Below are 23182 nucleotides of genomic sequence, written 5' to 3' on the forward strand. Positions count from 1 at the left end.
AGCAGGCAGAGCAGGCCCACAGGTCCATAGGTTGCAATCTCTCCCACCATGGTGGAACGGGTTACTATTTATTGTTTCAAAATGTATATCTGCAGTATAATATGTCAGCACAGACAAATGTCATTGAAAACTGCACCCTCTTTCATGATAGGTGCATTTCCTCCTTCCTGGTGATGCATCAGTGGGTGCTGAACTTGAAATTCATTGGGTTGTATTCAAAGTAGCACTATAGAGATCATTCTGCCAGCACAACTATTTCTGCTATTCTGACAAAATCTCCTCTCTCTCTCTCTCTCTCTCTCTCTCTCTCTCTCTCTCTCTCTCTCTTAGAGACAAGGACAATAAAGACTGTAAAAAAGAATGGGAACAGTTCATGAAGTATTTACAGAAATACTGTAAAGAAGTGGACACACTAGCAGGGTTTGAGTAAACACTTACAATTATGGGGAAAAGTCAAAGAGCAATAATTGGGGGGGACGGACAAAATTTAAGATGCAGTTGGGAAAGATATGGTATAAAAATGAAAAATATACAAGAATATTTAGTTGAAAGATTTGAAAATTAAAGCAAATAGAGCAAGCAGAAGTAGCAAATATTTGAAGAACCAGAAGAGAAGAAGAAGAAGAGGAGGAGGAGGAGGAGGAGGAGGAGGAGGAGGAGGAGGAGGAGGAGGAGTTTGGATTTGATATCCCACCTTTCACTCCCCTTCAGGAGCCTCAAAGCGGCTAACATTCTCCTTTCCCTTCCTCCCCCACAACAAACACTCTGTGAGGTGAGTGTGGCTGAGAGACTTCAGAGAAGTGTGACCAGCCCAAGGTCAGCCAGCAGCTGCATGTGGAGGAGCGGAGACATGAACCCGGTTCCCCGGATTACGAGACTACCGCTCCTAACCACTACACCACACCAGAAGAGGAGGTTGAGGGAAGTCAAGGGAGGGGGTGGGTGGGGAAAAATTTGGATTTATGAAATTTTTGATTGTGTTCATGATGATTGTGTTGAATATAAAATTGTAAAATACAATAGAACTTATTAAAAATAAAAATAAAAGAATCTCCCCTCTCTCTCCCCAACCCATGTTGTTCTGTAGTTCTCCCAACCCTACAGATCTGATTTCGGGACGGCACAGGAAATATGCAAGGGGCAAAATGGTGGAAAGCCTCATTAGGCTAGCAGGAATCATTGTGCTGGCATCTGCTAGTGCAAACAATTAGTGGAATGTGGCCCATTATTATCATTTATTGGTATTATTTTTCATCATCATCATCATCATCATGGTTGGGTTGCTGGGTTGTAAGTAACTCACTTTGGGTTGCCTTGGGAAAGATAGAACGACCCGGTTTCTGATTTTCACAGTCATTCTTGCCATCTCTGCATAGTCCAATAGTTTAGCTGGCCAGTCCACTCTGGTAGGGACCTTGTTGTCTTTTCAACTCTGGGCAAGCAGTATCCTTGCAGCTGTTGTTGCATACATAAACAGTCTTTCCTGTTCCTTCGGTATCTCTGCACCTAGAATTCCCAACAAAAAGGCTTCTGATTTCCCCCCCCTTCAAAACTTCAACAAAGAATGGGAGAAATTCATATTATATCTAACAGACCACTGTAAACATTTGAACTCTTTGGCAGGTCTTAAATAACTCTTGTAATGTTACATAGACTTTGGGTATAATGGAGGACTGAAAAATTAGGAGGACTTATAATATGCAGTTGAAAGATTAACCAAAGAACCCATGGGGGGTGGAGGGAAGTCTAGAGATTGAGAAAAATCTTGTGTAATTTTTATTATTATTGGTGATTTTGAATGTGAATGAATTTGTAAAATCAAATAAAAATCGTTTTCAGAAAAAAGGGGGGCATATGGAACAGACAGAACAACCAACAAATTTAATAAATAATAAAACAATAAATAATCATGGATTGTGAGCCCATTTGGAAGGGTTGCAGGCAACCAATCAGTTCATATCCCTATTCAGTCTCAGTTGGATAAACTACACATTTTATCAATGGGCCTTCCAGACTTTCCCATCTGATGCACCCAAATCCATGAAGACTGAACAACTCAGTGGATTCCAAATCCTGACCAGCAAAACTTGCATTAGCTCCATTAACTGTCCCACCACAGACTCCACCCACTGCCATTAATTTGTAAAAAATCTCAGGTTGACCACCCAGCTGGCACCTGATTTCATTTTTCTTTTCCTAACATAGTGCTGAACTCGCAGCTGGCATTTTATAAATAATGTCTGTATCATGATGAATAATAAGTCCCCTTCAGTTTCTAGGCTTAGAATACTTGAAGGCCTATGATTCATAATTCCTGAACTCATTTATTTCCCTATAAGGAAACCATCTGAGGAAAAATATGACATTTCTGCACATTCCTACCTATACACAAGCTTCCCTTCTTCTCTATTGTATTCTCATTTCAGACACCTTATCTATCATTCTGCATTTTCATCCCTTTCATAGCTCTAATGACTGATGGGGGGGGTGGGCATTTCCTTCTTACACTCATGCTTTGAAGGCTGTGTCTTTGTCTATCTCATTCAAAGCACACACTCTTCTTTTCCTTCCCTGATCACTTTTTATCCCTGAACTGGCGGAGTCTTCCTTGCATTTCAGCTCAAGAGATTTGTCCCTCTTTTACTGCTGTTCAAATTTTCAGCTGGTCCTGATTTTGGGAGGGAGGCATGTATGTGTTCCTCATTTGTTCCAATTTCTTATGTGTTACTTTACTTTCTGGATTCAACTTTTCCATTTTCGTACATTTCTCTCTTTCTGTTCCCATCTGGGTCTCTGTTTCATCCAAAACTGTAATGAGAAAAGAGGGTGGGGGGAGGAAGGGAGGGGGTGGTGGAAAGAGAAAAGGAATTTCGGCTCAACTTGAAAATGAGTCAGCGAACTCAATTTCTGCAAGGCTTCCCTTCCTCACTAGCCCTCCCGCTCTTTGTGCATCTGCAAAACCATTGGCATCAAGAACTGGAAAAATCCTTTGACTCCTTTTATGCGTCTCCATTGAGTATGAAAGGTCTTTAATCATTGCTCTATGCGCAGATTAGCCTGTGTTGCTATTCCTTTATGTCGTGCAGATTCTTTAATCCCTTGGCAAAGCCTCTGAGTTACATTTCTGTGACAATGCAAAGCGAAAACAAGGACGGTTTTAATTTACTTTTAGGAAAGCTGATTTGGAAATGGCCTTTTCCTTTCTGACTGCTGCATTTCTGCCCCAAGTTCTCTTCCACAGCACCAGAAGAATGTAAGTGGTGCCCTGATGGCTCTCGTGGGTCTGTACCACTCACCTGACCTCCTTCCCTCGCTTCTGCATACTGAGAGAGGGAGGGGACAGGCAGAGGGGAATTCAGTGCTGTGCAAATGCACTGACAGAACCAATTTGGTGATCCCGCCGGTGTGTTTGCACCATGACAGCCTCACCACTGATTTTCCCCTCCATCGTGGTATGTAGCAGCAATGCAGCCAAATGTCTTTTTTTCTCAGTTTGGCGATCACTCGTAGCCAAGTAGGATTGTCTTCTATGAACACGGTCTTAATGGTGTGTTCGTAAGCGACTGTAGAGGCAAATTCTGAATCCGCACGTCCTTCCACAGTGGGGACATAGGTTTGGGAGTTGGTCACAGAGAGGGTTTGCCAAACATGCCTTCCTCTTCGTTCGTTTCTCCTTTCACCCTGAGTTCATGTTTCTTCAAAGTCCACAACACCTTTGGTAAAGGCTGTTCTCAAATTGGAGCACTCGCAGGCCCGTGTTTCCCAATTTTTCGTGCTTATACTGCATTTTTAAAGATTTGCCTTGAGAGTGTTTTTATACCTCTTTTGTTGTCCCCGGTATTTCACTTTCAAATGGAGGTCAGCTGAGCAGTGCAGCCCCACTATTCCATCTGCTACTGACTGCTGGGTCTGCAAGCACAGGGATCACCAACTTTTTTGGATCTGTGGGCCCACTTGCAAACCGGAGAAACTGTTGCAGGAGCCACACACATACACACACACACACACACACACCCCACAACCTATTGCATCCATATTCATCTCTCTGCAATACCCCCTGCCCCTTTGATTCCTGTTGTACCCACCCCAAAACTGGGAAGCCTGCCCTTGCAAGCGAACCACTGCAGCGATTGTCCTGAAATTTGACAGCCTTCATCCCCTCAGAAGGGGGAAGCAACTGTGCCTGTGAATTGCAAATATTTTTTGCAGAAAGTAAACAAAGTTGCAGACTTTGGTTGTTGTTTTTTAATATCAAACTTCAAAGGTGCCCTACGTGAACTCCTGAATGAATGTTCGATTAGGGCTATTAAACACTAGTTCCACCCCAAGTAGATTTGGGGCCAGATGTGGAGCAGGCGGGCCTTGGGTTGGCCTGGGCCAGGTTCACCTGGGGCCAGGTGGGGCCCTGGGGTCTTTGCACAGCCAGGTAGAGATAATTTGATCCCGTCTTCCTTGCTAATTCATTGATCACCTGGGAATTTGGGCTGCATGAGAATAGGAGGACAAGGTCTTTGCCAGCTGCTTAACTCCCCCCCCCTGTTTGTGCTCATTTAGTTTTTGGACTTAACAGGGGCCATAGAATATTCAGAGCACTAGAGATATATCAAGGCCAGCGAAAAGTAACTCACGAGGGCGGAGGAGCAGGGACTCTGAATCAAAGGCCTGTTTCCCCTATTCCCTCCCCTCTACTTGTTTCCATCAGCTTCCCCTGTCTGGAATGGCTGGCCTCTTGGGAAATTGCCTGGCTGCATATGGAGATGCGCTTAAAGCCAATTACGCACGCAGTTTTGGATTTTGCCGGAGAAACTCGCTGGGATCATTTGGGGGCATCTTCACCACATCCTACATGCTATTAAGAAGGGCTCATCTCCCAAACTAATAACACACAAGCAGCATTTACCCTGGAAGTCAAAGCGGGGAGAAATGGTTTCCAGTTATTTATGCCTTGGCAGTCTCACCTTTTGGAAGCTCCGCTTGCGCTGATAAAGCCAAATGCTACACCGGAGACCTCTTAAGCATGTAGCTGTATATTTATCCCACTGATAAAAGAAGTTATCCATCTTTAACATGCGCTGCTTTGGGGTGTACTTGATAAGGGCATAAGCAGGGTGCACAGATGCGCCAGCCGCCTTGGTAATCATTGTATTGTGCCATTAAGTACACAAGGGTTTCATTCTTTCAAGATATATATTTTTCCTTGTAATTGGAAACCTGTCATGGTGCATTTGCCAGTGGACAGAATATTTATGTACCAGATTCATTAACAAGGGGGTGGTGTGTAAGAAGGAAGCGTCCCCGCCCCCTCAAAGTAATGAAACAAGGTGCAATACAAAGTCCCACGGAGCCATTCTGCAGATGACACATGTTTGCAACTGGGACCCTCCCGCTGCATCTAGTGTTTTGCTTTTGTAACAAATTCCCAGGAATAATAAGTCGTAAGGACGATCTGCACTTGAAAACTGCTCCTTTTGGACCGCGGAGTCACAGTCCTTCCTGCCACAAGCAATAAACAGCAAGCGTTAAGTCCCACAAAAGAGAGATAAAGCCAAGGCTTCTCTCCCGTTTGGCTCGGCAGAACATATCAATTTTTGTCAATTTCTGGGATTTTAATTAAAAGACAGAGGTTGGTTCCAAACCAAACCAAACCAAAGCCTAATTACCACAAGTGTTAATTGCAAATCTTGCTGTTTAACCGAATGACTAATGGAACAGGATGGCAAAACGCCTTTCCGACAGCAAACAGATTTCATGACAAATGAAGCAAGATGCAAATTGAGGGCATCTCCCAGCCTTTGAAATCTGGGCAGCACGACTGCTGTGAATAATAATTGTGGCTGGTGGGTACTGGTTTGGGGGTAATGTTGATTGTGAAATTTGGCCGGCAATTAGAAGGGTGAGAATGAGAGAAGGTGAGAAAGCCAAACAGGCATTACAATGCTCTGATGTTTCCAGCGGTCCATTGCTTTCTCTGAGACAAGAAAGCTTCTAGTCATAGTTAGTTACCAAAGCTGTCATTGGGGAAAGATAAGAAATTCAATTCTGTTTGCACTTAAAGGCCAACCTACCTAATTTAAACTTTCAAAAGCAATATACAAACTGAAACACAACCATCCTTCAAAATTTGCACTTTTTTGAATTTTTGTAATGCAATTATGCAGCTTTAGCTTTCAGATCAATTGAAAACCAGCAAAAAAAACTAGTCTAGTTTATCAAAGCTAGAGTGCAAGGCACAACTGAAAGCAACAAGCTGACTAGCACTTTTAAAAGTGTGTTGTGTAAAGTAAAAACAAACAAACAAACAAACAAACAAACAAAAAACAATTAAAAGCTGAGGAAGGAAGACAACTTCCTGAAGGAGCTGATCTACAGTGTACTCTCCAGCCACTTAATCAACACCTGTTCTTCACTCCCCATTCCCAGGGGGCTAAACCGGTGCAGAATTCAGTGGCCAGATTGCTCACCAGGGCAAGATGGCTGGAGCGTATAATGACAATCCTGGCCCAACTGCACTGGCAAATTTAAACAAACGAACAGGTTGAATTGCCTGCCTGGCATGAAGGTTGCAGGTGTCGCCCATTGCCTAGATAGCCTGGCAGAGTTGGTGGCCATGGTGAATGTTGGCACCAAATGGAGTTATGAGGTCCTGGAAGCAAAATTCAGGTTGCTAGACAGGATGCTGAAAGCCGGGACTTCCAAGGGAGGAGATACGGTAGCCTTGTTCATATATATTGAAGGCTGTCATGTGGAAGAGGGAACAAGCCTGTTTTCTCCTTCCCTGGAGGGCAGGACTCGAACCAATGGCTTCAAGTTAGAAGAAAGCAGATTCCAACTAAATATCAGGGAAAACTTTCTGACACCAAGAGCTGTTTGACAGTGGAATGGTCTCCCTCGGGAAGTTGTGGACTCTCCTTTCTTGGAGGTTTTTAAGCAGAGGTTGGATGGTCATCTGTTGTGGATGCCTTAGCTGAGATTCCTGCATTGCAAGGGATGGACTAGATGAGCCTTAAGGTCCCTTCCAAGTATACTGTGATGGCCTGGGACTCGGGCTCTGACTTGGAGGCAGTGGAGTCTCAGTCCGCACCAGATCCTTTGCCTCAGGTGGCATCTGAACCTAGCCTGGGGCCTGATTCTGAAGAGCCCCAGTCTGCACAGGTTCCCCTGCAACAAGCACCAGCTGGGCTGAGACAGGGGCCTGAGCCTGCGCTGGCTCCAGATGCGGGGATTACCTTGTTGCCTCCAGCTGGGCAATCACTTACAGCTACTCCACTACCAGTTGAGTCAGGAGAGGCTGAGTTGGCCTCTGGGTTTAGTAACCCTTCAACATCTCCTGAGTTGCAGAGACTGAGGTCTGAGAGAAGGAGAGACTTGAGTACTCGTAGGAGGAGCGCTCACCTTCAGGCGAGACAGGGAGGTGAGTCACTGGGGGATCAGGACCGGCCGTTACCCCGACAGAGATAAAAGGCTGCTGGACACCGCCCCAGGTTGCGGGCGCAACACTGCTGTTTGCCAGAACCTGCCTGTGATCCTGTGCCTGACCTTGCCTGGTTTCCTGCCTCATGTCCTGCCTTGGCCCTGTCAGACTCACTCCTCGTGGAACCCTTGGATTCAGAACTGGACCTGGACCGCGTTACCCCGGGGCCCAGCACATATACAATTGTACGAGTCTATGATTCTCAGTCTGGATAAACATGCACTCATCTGTAAAATGGGAACAATATTGGCCATGAATCTGTAGAGGAGGAATGGACTGCCTCCTTAAAGGCTGGCTGGCTGGCTGGAACCATGGACAGGAGCACACCTGTCAGTACATAGGAATACAATGAAACATTTTATTGCAGATCCCACTTCTTCAGAACATATCACTCCAACATATCTCTGTGGTCCTGAGATTGAGACCATATAACTTGCTTCAAGCAAGGCCATCCATTGGTCCCCTTGGTTGAATGATACAGGTCATCTTTCAGCATGCAAACAATTAAGGTATCACTGGGTTCCTACAACTGTTTGTTGATGGGTATCAGACCCAGGATGGTGTATGCCAACTGAGCAAGAAATTGGCCATTTCCCCTTTAAGCGGTCACAGTTGCAAAGAATGAAGCCTCTTGCTAGGCTACTAACCAGGATCCAGCTGTTCATGCCTAAACAGGCAATTTCAAGTCTTAATCCAGCAAACGCTGTTGGGAATTGAACTGCTTTCTCTTTGGTGGCAAGAACACTGACTCACCAGCCCCCCTCATGTGCCTGGACATTGCCTCAGCTACTTAGCAGCCGTTGTTTTGTGCCGTTTGTATTCACATGTGATTAAGCCCCCACTACGATTTTATACTGGCCTCCTCTAAATTAGATTAGTGCAAATCAATTCCATTTTTTCTTCTTCTCTGTCTCTTTTTGACAGAGGCAATTTGTTGCAGATATCTTGCCGGATTCCCGGTCACAACAAGAAGTGGTTCATAAAGCATATGCAACAAGGTTTATCAGCATTGGTCCAGCTTTTGATACTTTGCAGAGTCTACCATTCTATGATTTTGCTGCTGTTGCTGATTTTTTTAATCTGAGACGTTCTTCCTTCTCTCCCCCTTTGCCCCGAATTATAATTATTATTATTTACTCATGGCGGATACTAATTTTGCAAAACACTGTGTTGGAACTCTCCCTAGCATCTGCTCCGCAGTATGATTAAAATAATGTAAATGTTTAGAAAATGCAAATGATGCCTGCGATAATTAGCGATGATGCTTTTCTGCTTTTATTAATAAGGCTGTGCTGCTGGCAATTGCATTTCCATTTCAGATGAAGGTTCAAAGCCCTCAACCAATTTCCTGTTATCTAGAAGAATGGCATTCAAAAGCCAACCTGCTCATAGATATCTCTGACATGGGTAGTTTGCTTAGATGGGCGTAACCCGTCTTTCTTTCTCGCCCAATGCATGATTTCCTTCCTCGTTGTGGCTGATTTTCAAAAGAATGAGGACTTTCAACAGTTGTGTCTGGAGCTGCCTGTCTGCATCTTTCTTTCCTTTTTCTTTTCGGTAATAGGTTTGAAATAAATTGCCAGACCTCTGGTATATTACAATTTAGGAGGCGGGTTAGCAGATTAAAGCAACATCTGGTCAGAGAAGGGAAAGGGGAAAAATAGGGAGATGATCAACACAATGGGCAATGTTTTAATTGAAATAGGCATTTCTCCAAAAAGAGATTACCTGGTCTGGCTTGACGTCTCTAAATGTGGACCGCTGGCACGGGCAGATCCCCCAAATCTTGGCGGAGAGACAGAGTGGAGGGACGGCTGAATGTTAACAAAGGCATCATTAATATTGATGGGTAATTCACATGGCAGCAAAAAACTGCATTATTAGCCGCCATTGTTATGGTGCTGGCATTAATATTCAATGAGGCTGTGTAGGTACGGAAATTCCCCGACTTCTAGGGTAACCCAATGGTACAATAAAAGCAAAAAATGCAGTGGGAGCCTGGGGGAAGGGAGAGTTTTCTGCCTGTTACACAAATCCACTAATCCAAATCTACCATTAAGTAGAAAACGTTACATAAATGCTGTCTTCCTGGCAATGCTCAATATACCTCCCCTCACTCCCAGTGTGGTTGCGCCTTCTTTTAAGAAGGTCTCGTCTCCACAGATGAAAGCTGGCATGAGTGGAAGAGATGGCTGCTGGGAAAGGCAGCCCTTGTCTTCTTTCTCTCCTATCCCCGGATGCTTGTAACGCAGGCAAGGGGCACCTTTGGCCTGTGGGCCTAATAGAGCCTGGCAGCAGCGGTGTAAAGGCAAGTTCATGACAGCCACACCCCTCACAACTAGCCCTCTTCTAAGCTTATACAATAATTATAATTGGGGGTGGGGCATTGCAAGGATCTTGCAGTTGTCTTTCAGCAGTGCTATTTTTCCAGAAAAAGAGGTGCCAGAAATCACCATGAACCACTCCCTCGTTCTCTTAGAATGTCAATGGCAGCCAACCGAGAGGTGCCGGAACCAGGGTTTTTTTTTTCTTTTTCCCCCCAGCAGGAACTGAGTTCCCTTACCTTTTAAAAATTAAATAATAATTATTTTTTTGTCTGGGAGGGTCTGGAACCAATGCCCGAGCCAAAAATTTACCTATATCGCTAGTCAATAAAGTTGTGGCCATTTGTAACGCAGATCATCGTCTGCTTGAGTTTATTAATCACGTCTTACATTTAGCCGCTGCGCTCTCTCTCTCTCTCTCTCTCTCTCTCTCTCTCTCTCTCTCTGTGTGTCCCTGCAACTGGGCCCACAATAAATAAATAAATAAATTTCGTGGTGAATCCCTCCCCCCCCCCCAGAATAAAACACTGGCCAGAAAACCACCTGAGAAATGCCAGAACTGAGTTCTGGTGAGTTCCAGCTGGAAGGAAAAGAAAAGAAAAAGCTCTGTCTTTCAGCTAAGTCAGGCTTCCTCAAACTTGGCCCTCCAGATGTTTTGAGACTACAATTCCTATCATCCCTGACCACTGGTCCTGCTAGCTAAGGATCATGGGAGTTGTAGGCCAAAAACATCTGGAGGGCTGAGTTTGAGGAAACCTGAGCTAGATCTAACATTTTCTGTGCAAATGATTTGGAGTGCTCTGGTATCTCCTTCCAGAGTGACTTAAGCTGTGATTTCCCTGACGTTCTACTGCACGTAACCGAATGTGCACAACATTCTCCTGAAATGAAAGCACCTTGTCTTCTCACTGTTCCTAAATGCTTAGCTTTGTAGCCTACAGAAAATAATAATAATAATAATAATAATAATAATAATAATAATAATAATTTATTATTTATACCCCGCCCATCTGGCTGAGTTTCTCCAGCCACTCTGGGCGGCTCCCAATCGAATGTTAAAAACAATACAGCATTAAATATTAAAAACTTCCCTAAACAGGGCTGCCTTCAGATGTCTTTTAAAAATAAAATAGCTGCTTATTTCCTTGACATCTGATGGGAGGGCGTTCCACAGGGTGGGCGCCACTACCGAGAAGGCCCTCTGTCTGGTTCCCTGTAACCTCACTTCTCGCCATGAGGGAACCACCAGAAGGCCCTTGGCGCTGGATCTCAGAACAACTCCTCTTCAGTGTTCTTCCCGCACCCCTTTTCCAGAGGGACCCCAGGAGCCAATCCGCAGTGGCCGACTTGCTTCCTTTCACTCTGAGGGGCTCCAGTTGGTGCAAAGGGTGAAAAGGCACATTCGCCCTGCAGGACACGTATTCCCAGGGTCCTCTCAGACCAGACACAGTCCCTGAGCAGCAGTGGTTGGCTTCCTGTTGGATTGGTAGTATGGGAAGTATAAAAGTATAAGGCTTCTGCTTTCAAAGATGCTGCTGCAGCTGCTCTTGCTAAATGAGGGAGGAAGCAGTCCAAATTAAAAAGCCGTTCGTAGAACACCGGAAGAAGAAGGTTGTAATAATTGTTATTTATACTCAGGCATACCTTTTAATTTCAGTGGGTCAGCTCTCAGCATGACTAACATTGGATGCAACCCAAAGTATCACACAGTGGCAGATTCTAACATTTCTTTGTTGCATAAAAAAAAAAAAGTATTTTGTGGCCAGGTTACAGTACTTGCTATATGGAACATTGTTCCTCCAGAAATAAGACCTGCACCAACTAGTTTATATTTTCTGCACATGCTTGAAATGGGGTTGCAGGGGGTTGGACTAGATGACCCTTGGGGTCACTTCCAACTCTACCATTCTACCATTCTGTGATTCTTATTTACCCGAGTGTATCTCCAGAGTGTTGATATACTGGCTGTGCATTCTTATCACTGTGTAATTCTTAGAATCGTCTTTCATGGTACATGTGTGCGATCTTATTATCTTTGCATGGTTTTGATTACTTTCTACCCCACAATTTGAGATTTTTAAAATATAAAGTGGCTGATAAGCATCTTAAATCAATAAATTTGACAGGATATTTTCGCTCATTGAGGAGCCCTCAGCAAAGGAATTCAATACGCTGTTCTGGTTATAACTTCAGTGCAAGCATTTTGGCTAGCAAGATGTACTGATAATTCCCCTGTACTGTTCCAGGGGTTCTCCTGATTTCCCTCGAGCTAATTTTTGGGGGTGCTCAGGAGGATAAGAAGGGGGGTGGGGACTCCACTGCAGAAGCAAAAATTCTTGCACAGGGCTTTCATTGATGAGACTCATTCCTTGAATCCCACCCCATACTTCCTTCTGCCATTCCAACCTATAAAATGTATCCCCCCCTCACTCTCCAGTAATATGCTGTGAAAAGAGGGTACGTCCTTTCAAAGTAGGCTGAAACCAGAGCCATTGGTCGTTTAGACATTAAACAGATCCTTCCGGGGTCTTTTGCGGGGTGAAGTTTATCTTCTCTGATTAGCCACTTTCAATTATCAGATTTTGGCTCATTGCCTAATGAAATTAAATGTGAATTTATGTATTCCATCAATCCTGAGATGACTTTCTGGAGTGTTGCCAACATGAAAGGGAAACAAAACAAGCACCACTTTGCATTAGCACATTGAAAAGAAGAAGGGCTGTTGTTGCTTTCTGCAGAATGACAACAGCAACGGGGAAATCGCCGGATTGAAGATCACTTGCATGTTTTTCGGAAATGGGGGATTCCTGCCTCTTGGTGATCTGCAAGAACATAGAGAATTTAAAAAAAACAAAAAACCATATTGCAAGCATAAAGTACTTCCACTAAAAAAAATCTTTTGTGGGTAAAGCAACCCAGTTTATTGTCAAAGAGCAGGCAAAGGCTCATCTCCTATCTTAGCAAAAAGCACCAGAGACTAAGTTCAGATATCAACTAATCTCCAGTCTTTGTGCTGTACTGCTGAGCACTAAACTTATTAGATATTATGAGATTCCTTATCTTGGAACTTAGTGCTTAGATTAGAATAGATCTCCATGTCTGATGTCATATGATTTGGTCCTAGCTTCCAGAGCAGGAGAAAACAAGCTTGGTCCATCCTCCATATGGTAGCCCTTCAGATATTTGAAGATAGTGACGGTATCATATTTACTCTCAGTCTCCTCTTTTCCAGGCTAAACATACCCAGCTCCTTCAACCATTCCTCATAAGGCTTGGTTTCCTGACCCTTGATCATATTGGGCGCCCTCCTCTGCACACCTTCCAGCTTGTCAATATCCTCCTTAAATTGTGTTGCTCAGAACTGGACACAGTATTCCAGGTGTGGTCTGACCAAGGCAGAATAGAATGGTACTATTACTTCTCTAGGGACGCGGGTGGTGCTGTGGGTTAAACCACAGAGCCTAGGACTTGCCGATCAGAAGGTTGGCGGTTCGAATCCCCGCAACGGGGTGAGCTCCCATTGCTCGGTCCCTGCTCCTGCCAATCTAGCAGTTTGAAAGCATGAAGTGCATGTAGATAAATAGGTACCCCTCTGGCGGGAAGGTAAACGGCATTTCCGTGTGCTGCTCTGGTTCGCCAGAAGTGGCTTAGTTATGCTGGCCACATGACCCAGAAGCTGTACACTGGCTCCCTCGGTGAATAAAGCGAGATGAGCGCCGCAACCCCAGAGTCGGCCACGACTGGACCAAATGGCCAGGGGTGCCTTTACCTTTACTATTACTTCTCTTGATCTGGACACTATACTGCTGTTGATGCAGCCTAGAATAGCATTAGCTTTTTGGGCTGCTGCATCACACTGTTGACTCATGTTAAACGTGGTCTACCAAGACCCCTAGATCCTTTTCACATGAACTACAGTAAGCCAGGTATCCCACATCTTATATTTGTGCATCTGATTCTTCCTGCCTAAGTGCAGAACCGTACATTTGTCCCTATTGAAATTCATTTTATTAGCTTGGGCCCAGTTCTCCAATCTGTTAAGATCATTTTGAGTTCTGATCCTGTCCTCTGTCGCATTAGCTACCCCTCCCATAGATATGTAATGTGACATCATGCAGAGGTGATAGATCCAAAAGCAATTTTTGAGCCACCCGCAAAACTGTCCCCTGACTCACTTCTGAGCACTGGCACATTAAAAAGGTTTGTGTCTACAGTCATTTCCTGTCCAGAGCCACACTTGTGACAAAAACAGAGGAAAATAATGTCTGAATTTGAAAGCAGTTCTCTTAGCAGTACGTGATCGCAAACCATTATGCCTTGTGTATCACAAGCTCTTATGCTGGATCCTGAACAGCTCTGTACGAGAGCTGAGTGCAGTCCAAGTGCGGCTGTCAGCAAACATTTTTTGCATTGATGACCTACTTCTGGAACTTGGGATTTCCTGTAAACAAGCCTAGCAGAGCCTGTGTGTTTCATGCTCCTTTGGGGACACTTTAGAGTTGAAACAAACCAGGAGGAGTCTTTGGCTGGCCTGTTGCAGATCCCGCCCACTGCTTTCAAGATGAGCCAACATCAGAAAATGAGAGGATGCTACATGCTAGCTTTGAAAGTCCCGACTTTGAATGGTTGGATATAAATGGCTGCTCTGGGACTGCAGGTGGGAACTATGCTTGGGCCTCCACCATCAACCAGATTGCTGGATTATTATTAATTATTATTATAATTTACTGAATCTATATCCCACCCTTCTTCCTCAAGGTGCCCCAAGGATTGTACAAAACAAAGCAAAAACCTTCCAAAAGCTTACACACCTCAAAAGCAATTGCAATTAAAAACATTCTAAAACCAGTTATAGTTAAAAACATTCTTCCATCTGATGAACTTGAGGTTTCCAGTAACACCAGTAACCTCCAGTAACTTCAGCCAACAAATGCCCGGGGAAACAGGAATGGTACCAATAAAGCAGATGAATTTATTTTTTACATGCAACAGCCACAGCAAGAATAATATATGCACAAAAATGGTGAGATGCGGAGGTACCTACCAGTACTGAAGAGGATTGGCAGTGGAAATTGATGGAATATGCCAAACAGGCAAGTTTAACAAGTATAATTAGAGATCGGGATATCAGGATGAGGCAGACTTTAAGGAGGAGGGGGAAATGTTCACCGATTATTTTAAAAACTATTGTGAATGTGTTAGAATGCAAGTAGGCTTTGAATAAGAACAGTAAAATTGTATCTGAGAAAACTGTGGTGGAGATAAGTTACAGAATAACTATAATATGCAGCAATATCTGAAAATTTGGGGAAATCATGGGGAAAATGTTGTATTAACTTATTTTTCTTCTTTTTATTGAAATTTACATATATATTTTAAGGTATGTTATCAAATTTCTCCTGAAAGCTAATAATGATGGAGACAGGTGCACATCACACATTCTACAACTGGGGAGCCCCCACTAAAAAGACCCTGTTGTGGATTTGTTGGGAAATGCCCTGGGGATGCCCCTTCAGTCCTGAACTCCGAGCGTCCTCCGGTATGCGCAGCTCTGGAAAAGGCATTTCCCTTCTTCTCCAGTGCGCTTCAGCGACATATATCAAATGATATATGCACACTAATCTTCTAGCAAAACACAGCAAGAAGCGTGAGACACTGTAGAACTAATCTATGTTTTTATTTACACGCTATGTACAGACAAAGGAAGCATAGCGTCTTCTCTCTCCAGCTCCGAGAGGGAAATGGAAACAAGTAAAAGCAAAAGTACAGTACAATAGTACATACAGCGGAAGAGATAAGACTGTCTTCCCTTCCCTGGATGTGAGGACGATCTGGCTGCGACATCTGTCACCCCATTGATCCCCAGGGTTGATTCGGCTGGCTAGGCGGGTGTCCCCTTCCTCCCTCACCACTCCATGTGTGTCCCAAAGCTGCACGCTCGCTCGCTGGAAGAGGATGACCATCCCAGATAGAAGGTGTTATGTACTGAAGTTCTCACCCTGGGCCAGCAGGGGGATACTGTAGATAGTTATGCAAATAAGGGATCGAAAGTGACGTTCAGTGATTGGATAGTTTTAGAAAGTTGTTACAGTAACATTGTACTGGAGCTATATAAGCAGGCTGACTGAACCCTTCAGTTCAGTTCTGTCCTGGCCTGTGAATAAACAAGAGCTGTTTGAAGAATCGCTGTGTTGTCTGATATGTTCACCCACAACTTAACAGAAGGAGTGTACCGTTCTTCGGTCAAGGGTATACCATAGCTGCGCTCCCCTGCTAGAACCTCCAAACAAGCTCAAGGTCCATTTGTAGGAGAACGTAGGGTAGTCAAGCTTCCAAGACTCCAGACACATCCAAGTAAGGCGCTGCATGTGGCCGTTTGCCATAAAAAAAAGAGACAACTGTCTTCCATTCCCACACTCTTCCCAGTCAGGCATGTGATATACACCAATCTCGTCTGCAGCATCGGAGGCATGAAATACTAACAGGATCACCACCAGCCAATCAGCCCTGGGTGGTGGCACCACCAACAAATCCTCACCTGACCATTGTAGGGTCCAAAATGGTTGGTAGTGGGGAAGGCACAGAGTATAAATTAAAAAAAATAAAAAATAAAATACTTTAGCATGGAATCATAGAACTGCAGAGTTGGAAGGGACCCTGAGGGTCGACTAGTCCATCTCCCTACAATGCATGAATCTCAGCTAAAGTATCTCTGAGAGATGGCATCCAACCTCTGCTTAAAACCCTCTGATGAAGGAGAGCCCACCATCTTCCGAGGTAGTCTGGTCCCCTGTTGAAAAGCTCTTACCGTAATCATAAAAAAGAAAGATGGTGTTCTCCAGATAATTCCTCCAGGATGCTGAAAGCCACTTTGTCCTTCAAGCTGCCATCTCTAACAACACAGTCTGATTGTCTGAGTTTCAATTTCCTTTGCGTTTAGGCTTCCTTCACCCTGACATCCTTGAGGATTCTTGCCTCACACCTTACCTATCTATAGAGATGCTGCCTGCTGTTTATCAGAGCACATATGCATTTAAAAAAAAAAAATTCAGGTGCAATAAGCCTTTTGGAATTCTTTGCAGAAAAGACACCGCACAATGGAAGATGCCTTAGAATTCTACAGATTCCCCTCTCAAATACTTCGGAAAAATAGTGCCTTTTTTTAAAAAGGCAGCCTCTCATGCAATCTGTTTATCCTGCACTCAGTACCATTCTGAGTCTCAGGTTCAATAAGAATTTTAAGCGTATCTTGTCTTTGCAATCAGAGGGGGATTAAGAGAAATGTACACTGCTCCTTGTTTTATGCTTTCCCTGAGCAGGGGTGTTCAGTCAGTAACAATGGTAGTCAGTTGCATGAGACACACTTCCAATGGCAAACTCTTATTCTGAGATCATAATGTGGAACTGGGTTTCTCGCACAAGCAAATTTGTAATCATGTAAGCATTCTTCTCTGACTATAGACAAATATTGACTCCAGCTTATTAGAGTTGCCCAGCTCTCTAAATATGGCAAAAGCCCAATTTTGGCCATATGCTCCATTCTTATCAACAATTATGTGATTCAAAGTATTTCATGTGGCAGTGCTTTAGAGCAGGGTTGAGTGAAAGCGAAACTGTTTTTTGCTAACATTTTGGGCAGTGTAGAAAAACACTCGCCTTTGGGGTCGCCTAAAAATGTTGACTTAATTCATTTACAATGCCTGACTTGCCGATGGACTTCCCTGGTCCTCCTGGACATCATCAGGCTGCAATATCTAATCGGCTATGCAACGTCATATCATTCAGTTCCTTGTGGAATCTCTGATTGGGTGGGCTTAACTGTACCAGGAATGAGAAAGAATGAGAAATGAGAGGATGCCCCAGGATGGAAGACAAGGTTGCCAAACCATCATGATCAGAGGGTCACAATGGCACCAATCAGATGGGGCAATTTTGTTCTCTCTTGTTCTGGAGTGTAAGATGCATGCCAAGAGGTTCAAATGACAATAAAAGGAACTACAGCTAAGCATTAGGAAGAATGGCCTGAGCTGTGTAGGAGAGCTCAGAAGACAGATGCTAGATGGCAACCTATCAGAGAGGCTGTCCTACCTTGGCAGGGGGTTGTGCTGCATAACCTTTGTTGAGTACTGAAGTTCTCACCCTGGGCCTGCAGGGGGATACTGTAGATAGTTTTCACTCAGGTCCACATATGCAAATAAGGAATTGAAAGTGATGTTCAGTGATTGGATAGTTACAGAAAGTTGTTACTGTTGCGTTCTAGTGGAGCTCTGTATAAGCAGGCTGACTGAACCCTTCAGTTCAGTTCTGTTCTGGCCTGTGAATAAACAAGAGCTGCTTGAAGAATCGCTGTGTTGTATGATATGTTCACCCACAACTTAACAACCTTTGAGGTTGCTTTCATTTAAAAAGTGTTGTGCCTTTGCAAGGCTCCCAGTGAATAGCTGCTTCAGTGGAAAATATTTGACTGCACTCATGAACCATAAACGTTCAAGAAGGGTTGACCATTGTTTTATGATCTCCCTACTCAAAAACTTGTACCACCTCTAATCCGTCCCTGTATCTGAAGTCTGCCCATCCTCTGAGGTCAGATTTTGTGCCCTACTTGCCTGGGCTATTGTAATTCTATGATCCTACATCTCAGAAAGCATTGAGTTGGAAGAGACCCTAAGCCAACCCCTGCAATGATTGGTGACAACACATAATAATAATAATAATAATAATAATAATAATAATACATTCTTTATTTGTACCCCGCCCTCCCTGGCCAGAGCCGGGCTCAAAGCAGCTAACATCATATAAATAACACAGTATACATAAAAACAGGCATTAATTAATTAAAATACATCTTAAAATTAATTCATACAGATTAAAATTCGGACAAATGGCAGTTATCAGGTTAAGATTGAAAGCAGTTAATACTTTCCAGGACCAACTGTTTTCACTGGTCATATAAGGACCTGTGAACAGGCTGGGAGGCCTCCTTCATGCTTGTTCTTATAGAAAGGAAAATAGGTCAGACTGTACCCTGGCCAAAGGCCTGGAGGAACAGCTCCGTCTTGCAGGCCCTGTGGAAAGATGTCAAATCCTGCAAGGCCCTAGTCTTTTGTGGGAGAATGTCCCACCAGGCCGGGGCCACGGCCGAAAAGGCCCTGGCTCTGGTCAAGGCCAGTCTAATTTCCCTGGGGCCCAGGATCTTCAAGGTGTTGTTGTTTGCAGACCATAAGATCCTCCTCCATAAGAGGGCTTTGTGGAACTCCCTGCCTCAAGAGATTAGGTTATCTGCCTCTGCTGGCAGTTGAAGACATTCCTCTTTCAAACAAGCTTTTGATTCTGTCATTGCATAATTCAGTTTATTGAATGTTAGTCTTGGTCCTTTCTGCTCTAGTTCTTTGATGTTGCTTTTTAGTCTCGCAGCAGGTTGCTGTTATTTCTTTTCTTGCCTTAAAAGTGCAATGCATACCCCAATCTCCATGAGGGGGGTCCTGGCACATACCCCAGCCGCAGGAGCAGATTAAGAAGGAAAGCGGTGAGAAGGTGCCGCCTTCAGCTGACCTTCCAGAAGGTTCCAAAAGTGTAAGCAGATACTTAACATATTGACTAGAGCTATTAACTCAACAAAGAATTTAGAGGGGCAAAACCCCTCATTTTATAGCTATAAAATAATAGGTTTGGAGGAAAATTAGAAACCCAATTTAGTCCAACCCCAATCTTATTACAGCAAGCTGCTTGAGCCTTGAGCAGATTTGAGCCCCTCCTTTTCAGAGAGGGAAAGTCAGATATACATTTGTCAATCAATTAATGCTATCATAGTGCTCTTTCTTATAATTCTCTCCTGCAGATGAAACATAATTCCTAGAAATTGCGCATTTTGTACAAGAAAGGGAGGGGGAATGACTCTCACAGAAGTTACATGGCACTTATTTGGATGTTTAAAAGCTATCAAACTGTTGTCCCTCTTCTTTTAAACACAGCTCAAAAGCAAAGTGCAATTTAATCTTTGGCTCGCTATTTTTTCGTCTATTGACCAAACTCCAAATGCAGATGATTACATATTAGCAAACTGGCACGTATCAAAACCTTTTACTATTTGTCAACCAACCTACATATTAATTCAGGTTACACTTCCTACTGCTTTAATTCCCTGACAACAGTAGAATGTTATACACACAAAATGTTGGACTGTTAAAAAAAAAAAGCAAAAAAGCGGGGGGAGTGCCCACCTAAGTTATAATTAAGGAAATAGCTGTTATTTCTACTTGATGATTCCTGCTTCCATGTACAGCACGATGGCAAGAGTCAACCAATGTATCAGAGCTAGGCAAAGCATTCTGGGAGATCCAAAGCAATGTGTAACTCCAGGGTTTCTTAACAGACTGACCAGGTTCCATTTTCTCTCTCTCTCTGACAAAATCATTGCCCGATTTTCCCTCCCCACTCTACCCAAAGAAGGACGTAATGTAGGATTTCATATCTATCTATCCATGGAAAACTATCAATGGACATCAAAGTAACTCATGTACATAGTACTTTTTCCTTTTATGTTTTTGGTGTTGGCTTAATTATGTGCTCTTTTCACACAGAGCAGGCAAATATTATGTTTATTTATAGTAAATCATAGCGTTTACTGCATGACCAATAAACCTGGATGGAGAAACACAGCTCACCTTCGTTACATATCTTCAGGAGCCAGGCACAAATGTTTCTCTTCAACCAGGCCTTGGGCTGATTAACATTCTACAGTATATCCTTTAAAATGTGTTTGTGGGAGGGACGGCTATTTGTTTGTCTTTGTTTTTCTTATATATACAGTGGTACCTCTGGTTGCGAATGGGATCTGTTCTGGAGGCCCGTTCGCAATATGAGCAGAACACAACCTGAAGCGGCGTGTCTGCGCATGCGCACGCACGGGTTGCGATTTGCCACTTCTGCACTTGCGCATGATGTCATTTTGAGCGTCTGCACATGTGTGAGCAGCGAAGAGCGGCAAAACCTGGAAGTAACCCTTTGCGTGGCTATTCCCTCCCCCTCCCACAGATGGAGTAAATAAAGACACAGGACACCAGAATTTAGGTTAATGGGCGAAAAATGGCCACAACTTTATTGATTACAGGAAAGAGCGGTATTGGCTTAGGCATTGGCCCTAACAGACTATCCGGTTCTAACCGGGAAGGGTTAAACACCAGCAGGGGGAGCCCCCGAGATGCACATCCCTAGGCGCTCCCCGAGGGGTTACCGCTCGGGAGCGCGCTTTAGGCCCTAGCCTCCGTAGGTTTCGGACGAGGCGACGCCCCTCGGAGTCCTTTAACGAACTACCCTTCAAGAAGTGGGGGAGGTGATGGCGTTCCTCCCCCCCGATCTCATTTGCATAACAATACCCCGGCCAATGCCTAACCGCCAAGACCAAGAAGTTGTGACGTTTGCTACGAGGTAGGCGAAAAAACCAAGTGGCTTCAAAATTCCAGCCAATTAGCCAAATGGAAAAACTCCTACCAGGCCCCTTGCGGCGACCAGCCAAAGCCCATAGCAAAGTCTGAATGCTAAATCTAAAGGGCGGGCGGGTGGGAAAACACAGCTGCTGCGAAGGAGGAAAAGGGGCGAGCCAAGGGCTGCCCTGACCTTAAGTGCCCCTTGGTCGGCCCGCCCCTGCTGCCAGCCGATTGGCTGAGGCTGCAGGAGATGAATAATAAAAAGGGGAATCCCTGGTTCCCGCGGGGCTGGCACCAGCCCCGCGAGAGTGCGTGTGGGCGGGGTCATGAGCCCGCAACACCCCCCCCCTCCTAAATTCGGGAGTGGCTTTCTGGTACTTCTGGGTCGCTGTGGGATGCAACCTGAAAAAACGTATCATGAGGCAAACGTAACATGAGGTATGACTGTACTGTGTTCTCATTTTGTATTTTTATGATGTAAACTGCCCAGTGGTTTTCAGGTTTTCAGATGAAGGATGGTATACAAATAACAACAACAACAACAACAACAACAACAACAACAACAACAGCAATAACAATAATAATTAGTAGACCCAAGCTTAACATGTCAGTAGTGTGATGCAGCAGCAAAAAAGAGAGCCAATGCTCTTCTAGGTTGCATCAACAGAAGTATAATGTCATAATAAAGGGACGTAATAGTTCTGCTCTATTTTGCCTTGGTCAGACCATACTTGGAGTACTGTGTCTGGTCCTAGGAATCACAATTTAAGAAGGATATTGACAAGCTGGAACATGTCCAGAGGAGGGTGACCAAGATGATCAAGGGTCTGGAAATTAAGCTTTAGGAGGAACAGTTGAAGGAGTTGGAGGTGTTTAGCCTGGGAATGGGGAGACTGAGAGGAGATATGGTAGCCATCTTCAAATATCTCAAGGGCTGCCACATGGAAGAGGGAAGAAGCTTGTTTTCTTCTGCTCTGCAGGGTGGGACTCGAACCCATGGCTTCAAGTTACAAGAAAGGAGATTCCAACTAAACATCAGGAAGATCTTTCTGACAGTAAGAGTTGTTTGGCCGTGGAACAGTCTCCCTCGAGAGTTTGTGGACTCTCTTTCCTTGAAGGTTTTTAAGCAGAGGTTTGATAACCATTTGTCATGGATCCTCTAAAATACTATTATTCTAAGATTCCCGAAAAGAGGGTTTTAAAAAATATATGGAAGGATTCCTTTGTGCTCAGCACACATAATTGTACCATTCCGCCTCCCAAAAAGTCTGGTTTTCTGCTTTTCGTAAAAAGAAAAATGAGCATTGAACTGAAGAAGAAAAGAAAAGGGTTAGAAAGTCATCTTTTTGTTTTACAGTAGATAGATTTTATGACAAAGAAGTAAAGAACTGGCTGTGTTTAACTATGCCTGCAATTAATTAACTTTTTTACTCCTGTTCATTAAATTTCTTTGTTGATTAAGCATAGACTTATATAAATTGTCTCAGTATAAGGTTAGAAATCAGTGCATACAGTGTGAGTTGATTTCAGACCTGGACTTCTTGAACTATAATTAAAACAAATCATTATTATTGTTTCATTGTAAGACGTTGGTGTGTTAAATGGGAGTTAGCCCATTTTAGCCTCACCACCCAGTCAGCTTCATGGCTGAGTGGGGATTTCAAGATGGATTTATGTAATCCCAAATTCAGTGTTAGGGGAGGGGTAGTATTTCTGTTGGGGGGGGGAGCATGTCGTGCTACTTCTGGGGTGGTTTGTCCATCTTCAGTCCCCTCCCTGCACTCAGCTCCTAGAAGCTCTCAGCATGTGACAACAGCCACATCCTGGAAATGGCTTTGAATGGCTGGCTAAACTAGGTGAAGGTAGTCAATGGGTCTCTAATCTTTGGTGAGTTTGGGAATTTGCCTGCATGCGAAGACAGGCTCCGGCGGATTGAGTGGACAAGACCAATAGTGAATCCA

The 23182-nt window shown here is 44.1% G+C and overlaps 1 protein-coding gene and 1 long non-coding RNA gene across 3 annotated transcripts in view; both read right to left on the reverse strand.

Annotated features, from left to right (window-relative positions):
• The window catches only part of LOC310766010 (uncharacterized protein), a 776685-nt gene that overhangs the window by 536813 nt on the left and 216690 nt on the right, over positions 1-23182 (reverse strand). The window lies entirely within an intron of this gene.
• Positions 8911-10442, reverse strand: LOC310764120. Its single transcript, XR_014549029.1, has 3 exons — positions 10339-10442; positions 9200-9285; positions 8911-9105 (listed from the first exon to the last, which is right to left on the reverse strand). It is a non-coding gene; the product is annotated as an uncharacterized lncRNA (long non-coding RNA).

This window comes from Podarcis filfolensis (genome assembly GCF_964270895.1).
Source record: "Podarcis filfolensis genome assembly, chromosome: 1".
NCBI lineage: Eukaryota > Metazoa > Chordata > Lepidosauria > Squamata > Lacertidae > Podarcis > Podarcis filfolensis.